General features: G+C 45.7%; 1 protein-coding gene and 1 long non-coding RNA gene across 4 annotated transcripts in view; one reads left to right on the forward strand and one right to left on the reverse strand.

Moving 5' to 3' along the window:
• HRH1 (histamine receptor H1) overlaps window positions 1-311 on the reverse strand; it is an 81,379-nt gene extending 81,068 nt beyond the window's left edge. Inside the window, exon 1 of one of the 2 annotated variants that reach the window (XM_040491956.1) lies at window positions 221-311. The gene's annotated coding sequence lies outside the window, so the exon portion shown is untranslated. The remainder of the gene's footprint in view (window positions 1-220) is intronic. The other variant, XM_040491955.1, reaches the window with a different exon arrangement.
• A 77-nt stretch (window positions 312-388) lies between these two features.
• On the forward strand, window positions 389-8,979 carry LOC121041257 (uncharacterized). Of its 2 annotated transcripts, XR_005795637.1 has the most exons (4): window positions 389-642; window positions 2,598-2,695; window positions 7,089-7,296; window positions 8,438-8,979. It is a non-coding gene; the product is annotated as an uncharacterized LOC121041257 (long non-coding RNA). The 2 variants fall into 2 exon arrangements; XR_005795636.1 differs by lacking the exon at window positions 2,598-2,695.
• The last annotated feature ends 1,264 nt before the right edge of the window (window positions 8,980-10,243 follow it).

Raw genomic sequence — 10,243 nt, forward strand, 5'->3', positions numbered from 1 at the left:
GGGCGGGTGCCGTGCAGCGAGCCGCGCCGCGGGACCCTCCCCGAGCCGCCGGCGTCCCTAGGGCCCCGAAGCGCGCCCACCCTGCGCCCGCCGGCTCCCAAGGTCAGTGCTGCTCCGCCGGGATGCCCAGACCCCAGCGGCCAGTGCACAGCCTCGCCCCGCCGCTGCGGCCCCGCTGCGGCCCCTGCCCGCGCCCTGCCCGCGCTAGGTTCTGACTCACCGGCGCCGGCTCCGGCGAAAGTTTGGTGGCGCGGCGGGCGCGGCGGCCAAGCTGCTCGATGCTCTGCGGCGGCGGCGGCGGCGGCGGCGGCGGGGGCGCGGACTGCGGAGGCGGGGCTCCGGAGGAGGAGACGCGCCGAAGGGGGCCAGCCGGGGAGGGAGGCGGAGACCCGGGCCCGCGGGCCTGCGGCGCCCCCGCCTCTGACTCCGCGCTCCCAGGGCCGCCCCCACGCCGGGAGGGGGCGCGAGGGGGCGCCTGTGGCTCGGTTCGGACACCTTCTCCCGCCTCCTGCCGCGCACCCCGGCCTCGGGCTCCGCGCAGCGTGACAGCTCCTCGGGTTTGGAGAGAAGGGTGACGGAAGGGTCAGAACCCGGGCGAGAACTCCCCACTGCACACACTCACCTGAGGGCGGGGGGAAATAGGTAAGTCCAGACAAAGAAGCAGAGCTAGAAAGTCAGAGAGATGATTTTTGGCAAAGTCAATGACAGACTGAACGACAGACATCTAGTGATGCCCCCACCTCCACTTATTCCTGCTGGAGAGGCCAAAATAGAAACAGATGGACAGAGCCAGACAGATGCAGAAACTGTAAGATTGACAGAGACGCCACCCTAGAGGTTTCATGGCGAACTAGAGAGACACCCCCCCCCCCAAGGTCTAGAACGCCACACCCCTCAGCTATTTCTCCTTAGCCCCTCCAGATGAGCTCAAGTTTCAAAATGAAGATGTTTCCATTGGCATCCTGCACTAGATTGAACCTAAAGTTGGGACCACGGGAGACTGCAAGGGCGGGGGTGTAGGGTGGTTCTTCTACAGGTCCCCCGGAGTCTCTGCCCCGTGACTCTGGGAGCCTGAGAATTCTTACCGGCTGCCTTCAGTTCCAAAACTGGGGAGGAGTGCCAAAGTTTTCTTTCCTCAGTACCGGGAAAACTTTTGAACCTCTAAGCAGTTATGGCCTCAGATCTTATCTCAACACTTCAGAAGAGACACCCAAGTTCAGAGGGAGAGAAGAAAAGAACTGTGTGTTGGGGGGGGGGTAGGTTGTGGGTTGGGGGCATGGTGGGGGTTTTAGCTTCCTCTGAGTAGAAGGCAATTCCAGTCAGTAGTTGTGGGATCACTTAAAGCTAGTTTGAGACCCAGCTTCACAAGCTGTGTGTGGTATGTTAATGATCCCTCTTTCCGGCTTCAGGGTCCACATGTGCAAAATGAGAGCTAATAAAAACAGCTGTCATAGTGCCATGTACCCTCCTAAGAGCTACAGGTGCTTACTCATTTAATCCTCATGACATCCTGAATAAGTAAGAATTATTATTATTCCTATTTCACAGAGGAGAAAACTGAAGTATAGAGAGGTTAAGTAACATGCTCAAGGTCACACAGCTAGTGTGGAATCCACTCTATGCAACCTGGTTACAAGGTCCAAGGTCACGGTTACTGGGCTGTAATCTTCATCTCCCTGGGACTGCTGGAAAGTCCTATGAGGTCATTTACATAAGAGACTTAGCAAGTACTCCATAAATGGTAGTTCATAGACCATTGAGCCTGTCTGCAAGGTAGGGATTAAAGCGTTGATGGTGATGCCCAGAGATAGGAGACTTTGGGTCCAGGATAGCTGACAAGCCATGTTACCACCCTGGGTACCAGTTCTGACCTTCATGAATCAGAGAGACAAGGGACTCCCCCTTTGTTCCTCTAACCAGACTTCTATTCATTAGCATATCCCTCAACCAGAACTCACTCTGAATCCACAGTTAGCCCCCCTCCATTCCCTGGTGAATCTCCAGGGCTGGCGTATTTTACACTCTACCAGACTAATGCCCCTTTAGGAATTGAGTTAGCACTTGGGGTAGCAACTGTTACAAACTCTAAGGGAAATGTAGTCTATCCCCTACAGCTGTGGGGCTGACAGAAGTAAGAGGTTGGGGGGAGCTTGGAAAAGTCTGGGTCCACTTCCATTCCCTCTCCTTTCCGCAATTCAGCAAAAGTCTGCTTACTTGAAATTCCTCTCCAAAGTTTCACTTCCCAGGCTGGTGTTAGGCCTACTAAGCCCGTAGTGATCACCACTTTTAGAAACATCAGCATTTTAGAAAGAGCAGGTCAGACATTATTTGAAGCCCCTGGCGGGCAGGGTGTGTGTTGTTTGTTTTGCTGCAGCATTTGGAACGGATAGATCATAACTCAGGCCACATCCTGGGTGTGTGAGACAGAGGTGGGTAACCAACTTACTAATAACATACAGGCAGCAGAAGAAAAATAATAGGAAGCCCTTTCTCATATTTACCATGTGCCAGGCTCTCAGATCATTAGACATAATCTGATATACCTACTCCTCGCAACAATTCTGTGAGGAAGATATTGTTAACTTCCTATTTTGCAGATGAGAAAACTGAGGCACAAATCGGGGAAGAAACTAGTTCAGCATATACAGCTAGCAAGTCATTCCAAGAGCGGACAGTTAAGAAGATGCTGAACCAGGTCTGGAACCTAGATCAGTCTGGCTCCATGAGCCTGTTCATACTTCTGTCCTTGGTGGAAGAAAGCTAGAAAAGGGGGACTCGTTGAGCCCCTGAGTAGAGATTAGAGGTATGGATTAAGAAGGGGTAAATGAAAAGTATCTGTTCTACCACTTGTTAGTTCAGTGCTTACTTTGCTTCTCTGAGCCTCAATGACCTCGTCTGTTACACGAGAATAACAATACTTGTGTCATACCCAGGGTTTTAGTGGTGATTCTTTTGGTTGCCTGTAACATAAACCCAATTATAACCAGGTTCAGCCAAAAAGAGTTCTGAACTGAAAATTTTAAGAAGACATTTTGGATTCAGACATAGTCCGTGCCAGAAGCTCAAAGGAAGTTGTCATGAATCTGTTTCCCTCTATGTCTTGACTGTTTTCTTTTGTGTCTGTTTTATTAGCAGGCTGAGTCTTTCCACAGGAAAGCAGAAATGGCCAATTAAGCCCCCTCAAAGCAAAGAGATCACTACCTTAAAACTTCCAGCAAAAATCCCAGGGTTGACCCCCGTTAACCTGGATTGGGTCACATGTACAGCCCTGAACCCATCACAATTGCTCTGATTGGCTAAGCCTGAGTTACATATCTATAGCTAGAGTCAGGGAGTGGGGTCAGCCCCTCCAAAGTTATAAGGACTAGGATTGTGTGGGGGATGGTTCCCTAAAAGCAAATTAGGGTGCTCTTAGCAGGATAATGGGGCATTGGGGGCATTGGTGCTGGGCAGCCACAGAACCCAGCCATAGAACCCACGTCCCTTGAACTGAAACAAATCCCAGTTAAAGTAACAGCTGAAAAGTGTTATATCTCTCACTAACCAAAGGAGTTTTCTTTGCATTTGCACAGGGACACTAGAAATCACAAAGCCTTTAATACCCAGAGGAAACGAATGCCACTTATGTTGGACTCCCAGACTGTGCAACAAGCTATGGCCCAGGGGACCTGAGAAGAGTGCTCAGTCCAGCTCCCCACACCCATCACATTATGAACTCAGCCATTTCCTCTGGGGACTCTGCACTCTGGGTGCTGAGAGCTCCAACTGGTCATTTTTCAGATAGCTGCCCAAAGAAGGCAAGATGGCCCTTCTCTTGTTATACTTCCGGTTCAGTTTGTGAGAACAGATGTTAGTTCTTCACGGCCAAGTATCGAGCATGTTATTTAGAGTTATCGCAATTGAGCCTTTCAACTTGGCCCAGATGCAGTTCCAGAGTTTCTGGCCTTGGGCAGTTAGTGTGACTTCTCCATTATAAATGTCGTTAGACTGGCACACCGTGAAGCTTATCTATTTAAAGGAAAGTGAGCAAGAATGGCATATGTCAAGCTGGAATAAGACCTACCCCTTCCTCCCCCACTTCAGTAAAGCACATAGGTTAGGAGTGCACACTGCTGGTGGAGTGGGAACTGATACAGGCTTCCTGGAGGGCACTTTGGAAGCAAATGTTGAGGACTTTAAGAATGTTCGGTCTAGGGGTGTCTGGGTGACTCGGTTGAGCACCAGCTCTTGATTTCGGTTCAGGTCGTGATCTCATGATTCATGAGTTCGAGCCCCACATCAGGCTCTGCGCTGACAGTGTAGAGTTTGTGTGGGATTCTGTCCCCCTCTCTCTCTCTGCCTCTCTCTCCCAAAATTAAATAAACATTTAAGACAGTTCAGTCTATGAGTGAAATAAGTCAGAGAAGGATAGATATATGTTTTCACTCATACGTGGAACTTGAGAAACTTAACAGAAGACCATGGGGGAAGGGGAGGGAGAAAATAATTACAGAGAGAGAGGGAGGCAAACCACAAGAGACTCTTAAATACAGAGAACAAACTGAGGGTGGATGGGGGGTAGAGAGAGGGGAAATGGGTGTTGCGCATTGAAGAGGGCGTTTGTTGGGATGAGCACTGGGCGTTGTATGTAAGCCAGTTTGACAATAAATTATATTAAAAATAAATGAAAAGTTCGGTCTATTTTTCCATACCCTGTTTTTCCTGAGCAAATAATCATTTAGATATCACCAAGATATACATAAAGATGTTCACTGCAGTGTTGCACACAATAGGAGAAGATGGAAAATAATCCAAATATCTAACTATAGGGAACTGGTTACATAAATTATGGTATATCGAAAGAATGGACCATTCTACAACTATTAAGGTAATATTAGAGACTATGGAATTACGTGAAAATGGGTTATGCTATGTAAAGTTAAAAGGGCAAGTTACAAAAGACTAGGTATGCATAAACTCACTTTGTGAAAAAATATACCTATTTGTGTATTAAAAAAAAAAAACCCTAAAGTAGTTGCATTAGGCATAGTGGGAAGGAGAGGAAAATTGATAGGTGCTTTTGGTGTTTATTTATCTGGATTACCTAATATGTCTTTAGTAAATTTGTATTACTTTGGTAATTAGGGGAAATGCCCAAATAACTGTTATAAAAGGATCTGTGTTTGGTTTCCTTTTAGAAAAGCACTTTCATTCATCGAAAGATCACAAACCAGAAGTGAGATTAAATTGACCTATCTGCCTTTCTCTCTCTGTCGTCTCTGTCTCTCTCTTTCTCTCTCTCTGGCTAGGATGCGTGGAGACGAATGGGGAGCTTAAGCCTGGCAGTGGCAGTAAAGCTGCAAACCAAAAACTGCAGAGACCAAAAACTCTACGTATGGAAAATGTCTGTGAACTCCAATGGATGTTCATATATACTCCAGGAGAACACATATGGCCTAGAAATGGGTTCAGCATAAACTCTTTTTGCCCCTCCAGCCCCATATGACTGCTTCTCCATTTCTCAGCTTCTGTCTCCCCATCTAGTTGCCTAGGAATTGGCAAAGGCCTGGGGGAAGTCACACAGAAGACTGGGCTCACCTCTATGTGTTTCTTTTCATTCTGGGATCTTGATCCTTCAGGTCTTGGCTTCCTGGAGAGCTCTCTAATGCCTTCTAACAGATTTTCATGTTCTTTTTGACAGTTCTAGCCAGGATTTCGAGTTGTTTATTGAGAGAATTGCTCTCTGCAAGCTAGTTTGTCTTGAGCAGAAACAGAAGTTGGGTCATACGTTATTTAAGTGAAAATGGCTAGTTATGAAATGTATGCACCGTGGGATTCTATTCATATGCAGAACATGTATATGTGTTTAGTCAGAAGAAATACTGGAAGACTGAAAGCTACATACAGCATCTATCTCTGGCTAAGTTTTCATTTTTTAATGTTTAGCTGGTATTTTTCAAAGTTTATACAGTGGACTCTGACCATGTCTAATCTAGGAGTGAGTTTTGAAGTCATTTGTACCCATTTTAAAAATGTGGACACTAAGGCCGAGAACATTTAAATTCATTTCAGTTCAACAATTATTGGAGGCTTACTGTGAGCAGAGAACCATGTTATGGGCCCCTGGGGCATCGAAAGAAATAACACCTAGTCACTTATTCCTCTATCTCAAGCATCTCCACATGTGCTTGACTTTGGGATAAGAGAGTGAAGATGACAACAATCTGCCCTCAAGATAATCTAGCTGTGCAGAAAGATATCCGAAGACACCATCCCAGGGATGATGTGGTAAATGCTAAAGCAGTGACGTGGTAGAGACTGTGCTTTGCCTCTTAACAACCATTCTTTCAATATCAAACTACAAGATTGGATTTCCCAGCCTCCCTTGCAGCAAGGTGTGGTCATGTGACTTTATCCATCTTGCACTGTCTATCTCCATACTTCTTTTACATGAAAAAGAAACTTATTTTGCTTATCACCCTGTTATTTTGGATCTTCTCTTTCATACCGATAAACTAATCCTAACTCACACAAATCCCAAAAATAAAGTGCTATGGGAACAAAGGAGTAAAGGGAGGTTGGAATGCATATTTCTACTCTTGAGCATCAAGGAAGTCAGAGGAGGTGTAAAAGGTGTGAAGAGTTCACCAGTAGGATGGGCAGGGATTAAGAAGGAAGAGGATTTCAGGCATACCATGCAGGGAGCATGAGCACCGGGCTGGAAATGGGTAATGGAACGGGCTGGAGATGGGCGCATATGTGTTGGAATCAATCAGCCTGGACTCAAATCCTATCACAACTTTTAGCAAGTCACTTCATTGCTCTATGCCTCAGTTTCCCTGTCTATAATATGAGGATAATAGTGGTATTAACCTCATTGGGTTGTAGAGGAAGTTGGGAGGAGAACATGAGTTAACATGAAAAATGCTAACAGCAATGCCTAGCACATGGTGAGTACTCAGTAAATGTTGGCTGTTATAGGCTTATCTGTAAAATGAGGTAATCATAGTCTAACTTCATAGGGTGGCCAATGTGTACAATATGGCACAGGGCTTTATACAGAGGACGTGCTCAACTATTTAGCTCTCTTCCTCTTCCCTTCCCTCAAGGAGCTTACAATCAGCATTTGACAAATCTTCACTGAGCCTCTACTGTGTGCCAGGTCCTGGCACAGAAGGTTGCTGATTCCAGGACAAATCAGACCTTATTCCTGACCTCCATCTGCTTAGTCTCAAGAAGAGGGAAGGAAAATAAAGAGACAAATATAATACAGTGTGAAAAGTACAACAGTGGTCCAATTTCAGTTCATGAACTCAGGTGAGCAAGAAAGGTAACTTTAGTTTTTATTAGGTGAGCTCAGTCTCTGCTCTGATCGCCCATTTCGGGTAGAAATCCTTAATCTCAGGTAAGTTAGGTTTTTCCTATTTCTCTGGGGATAGTAGGTCAGTTTGAGGACTGCTGCGGGGACATCTGGGGTGCGTCATCACTTATCCACTCTGGCATCTGTTAAGACATCTTTGTTCCTGTCCGAGGAGAGGTCACCACCTGCACAGGGCACTGCTAAGTTATCTCTTGTCCCTAAGTCTCATTTCCTCTCTCAGCTGCTCCTGGGTCCTTCCAAATGCACAGGACCCATTGCTCAGCTCCCATGGCCCCTGGGGTACAGAGAACTCTGCTAGACATTTGAGGTTCTTCAGCCCAGCCAAACACAGCCATTTGTCTGTAAGCATAGGCTTTTCTACGTTCAATTTCTTTGAAGTTATCTGGAGATTCTAGGGCTTTACTCCAAGCTCGGATATGTCCAGAGAAGGGGCAGGTTCAAGTGTCCCTTTCCTCAGGAGCTCTTACCACTCATCTCTCCCTTTGCTGCTGCTCCAGCTCTCTCTCCTACTCTTGTCTGTGTCAACCTTTTAAAAGAAAAAGGTAAGTGATTCAGCCAGCCAAATCCAGTTCATTCAGAAATAGCAGAGGAATTGTAATTCAGGACAAGCGAACTGTAAGGGACCATAAGCAAATCTCCAGAATAAAGGAGGAGAGTGTTCTTTATAAAGGAAAAAATGGAGTTGGGTGGGGGTGTTTTGAACCCAAGTTCATTGGAGGAAAATGAGAGTTTGAAGAAGTGGGGGCCTCTCCTGGGCTACAGGCAAGGGCACCCTCCTTTGCCCATCCAAAGGAAAGCTTTCTTCTTCCTGCTGTGCTACACAAGCTTCTACCATGGCTTCCCTACTTCAATTCTGAGTTAGGTTTCCTTAACACATTTTTACATCTGGAAGCTCTTATCTAGTTTCAGGGAGGAGAGCCTTGCTCCTGAATACCCTGCATTTTCCCATATTCATCATGTCATCAGTATACAACAACCTTTTCCTGTTGCTGTCATGATCCTAGACTTTAGAAACTCAAAAGCTAAGGAAAGATTTTGTTTTGTTTTATTTTTTTATTTTTTATTTTATTTTGGCAGAGCCAGAAAAGGGAAGTAGCCTTGAGACAATATCCTAAGATAAGACTTCCGGGTAACAGAAATTAGCAAGAATGAAAAACAACCCAAGGAGCTTCCCCCACGTCCGCCATCAGAACAGCTAAGCTCAAGACAAGTGACAACATCAAGTGTTGGCCAGGATGTGGAGCCCCTGGAACTCTCATACACACCTGGTGGAGATGCAAAATGGTACAGGTACTTTGGAAAACTGCTTGGCAACTTTAATAAACAAAGATCGGCTTGAGGTCCAGAAATTCCACTCATAGGTATGTCTCCGAGAGAAATGAAAACACGTCCACAAAAACTGTACGTAAATCTTAACAGCTTTATTCATAATAGTCCAAGCCGGAGACAACCTAACTATCTACTCAAATAGGAGTTTGAATAAACAGTGTGGTAAATCCATAGTATGGGATACCACACAGTAATCAAAGTGGATGAATGATTGCTGCCCACAACAACACAGAAGAAAAAAATCATTATGTTGAATAAGAGAAACCAAATGCAAAAAAAAAAAAAAAAAAGTGAATATTATATAATTCTACTTATGTGAAATTCAGTAACTGGCAAAACTAATCTATGGTTTTACAAGTGGTGACCTCTGGGGGAGAAGGGGGGAACAGGACTGTTTTTGACCTAGAAGGGGCAATGGAAGCAGGTGTTAGAACAATTCTACACTTTGATCTTTGGGATGGTGACACAGGTGTATACAAAGGTAAAATTTTTAAGTTTTTAAAAAATGTTTATTTCTTTTTGATAGAGAGACAGAGAGCGAGCATAAGCCGGGGGAGGGCAGAGAGAGAGAGGGAGACACAGAAATCTGAAGCAGGCTCCAGGCTCTGAGCTGTCAGCACAGAGCCCGATGGAGGGCTTGAACCCACGAACTATAAGATCATGACCTGAGCCAAAGTCAGATGCTTAACTCCCTGAGCCACTCAGGTGCCCTGCTTTTTTAAAAAAAATTTTTAATGTTTATTTATTTTTGAGAGAGAGAGAGATACAGCACAGGCAAGCGTATAGATAAAATTTTCAGTATTTGTACATTTTACTATATGTAAATCATACCTCAGTTTTTAAAATTTCATTTTAGTTAAAAAACACACAGGCTACTATTTCAAAAGTAATATGCTAGCCTCAGCGCTATGAAGAGGTAAGCACATAGCACTCTGTGGGAACCCAGGAGGGGTATTAACTACACTGTGTGTGGGGTGGTTGTGGGGATGCAGAAGTTCCCAAGGAAGCCTTCCTGGGACAAGTGATGGCTCAACTGAACTTCAAAAGATTTGAACTGAAGGTGAAGCAGAAGATGTCAATAAGGGCATTCTAGGCACAAGGAACAGCATGCAAAAGCACTGGGTGAATTCCAAGAGAATTTGACTGGGGTGGGGGTGTGGGGGGGGGGATGAGCCTGCAGATGCATGCAGCAGTCAGACCTGACTGAGACTTGTAAGCTGAAGGGGAGCTCAAAGAAGGTCCTGAAAAAGTTGTGGTCAGATTTGGACTTTAGAAAAGCTCTCTAAGGAGGAAGGGAGGACAGTGGTATAGAGGGGGTTGCAATAATCCAAGAGCTGGGGCTATGTGGTCTGAGTTCTGGCAGGGGTAAAAGGAATTGGGGTTGAGAGAAGAGCTTCCAGGGGTTGAGGAAAAACGTTTTGGCAACTGGTAATACTGGGGGGAAGGGGAAATAGTTATGGAGACTGTCAGGATTTTGCCTTTCATGCTAGGGTGGAGCCATTTGCTGAGAAAAAGATCGGAGGAGGTAGCATCTTTAAGTGTTGTAGTGGTTGG

This window comes from Herpailurus yagouaroundi, unplaced genomic scaffold (assembly GCF_014898765.1).
Source record: "Herpailurus yagouaroundi ecotype Mexico unplaced genomic scaffold, PumYag 183, whole genome shotgun sequence".
In the NCBI taxonomy this organism is placed as follows: Eukaryota; Metazoa; Chordata; class Mammalia; order Carnivora; family Felidae; genus Herpailurus; species Herpailurus yagouaroundi.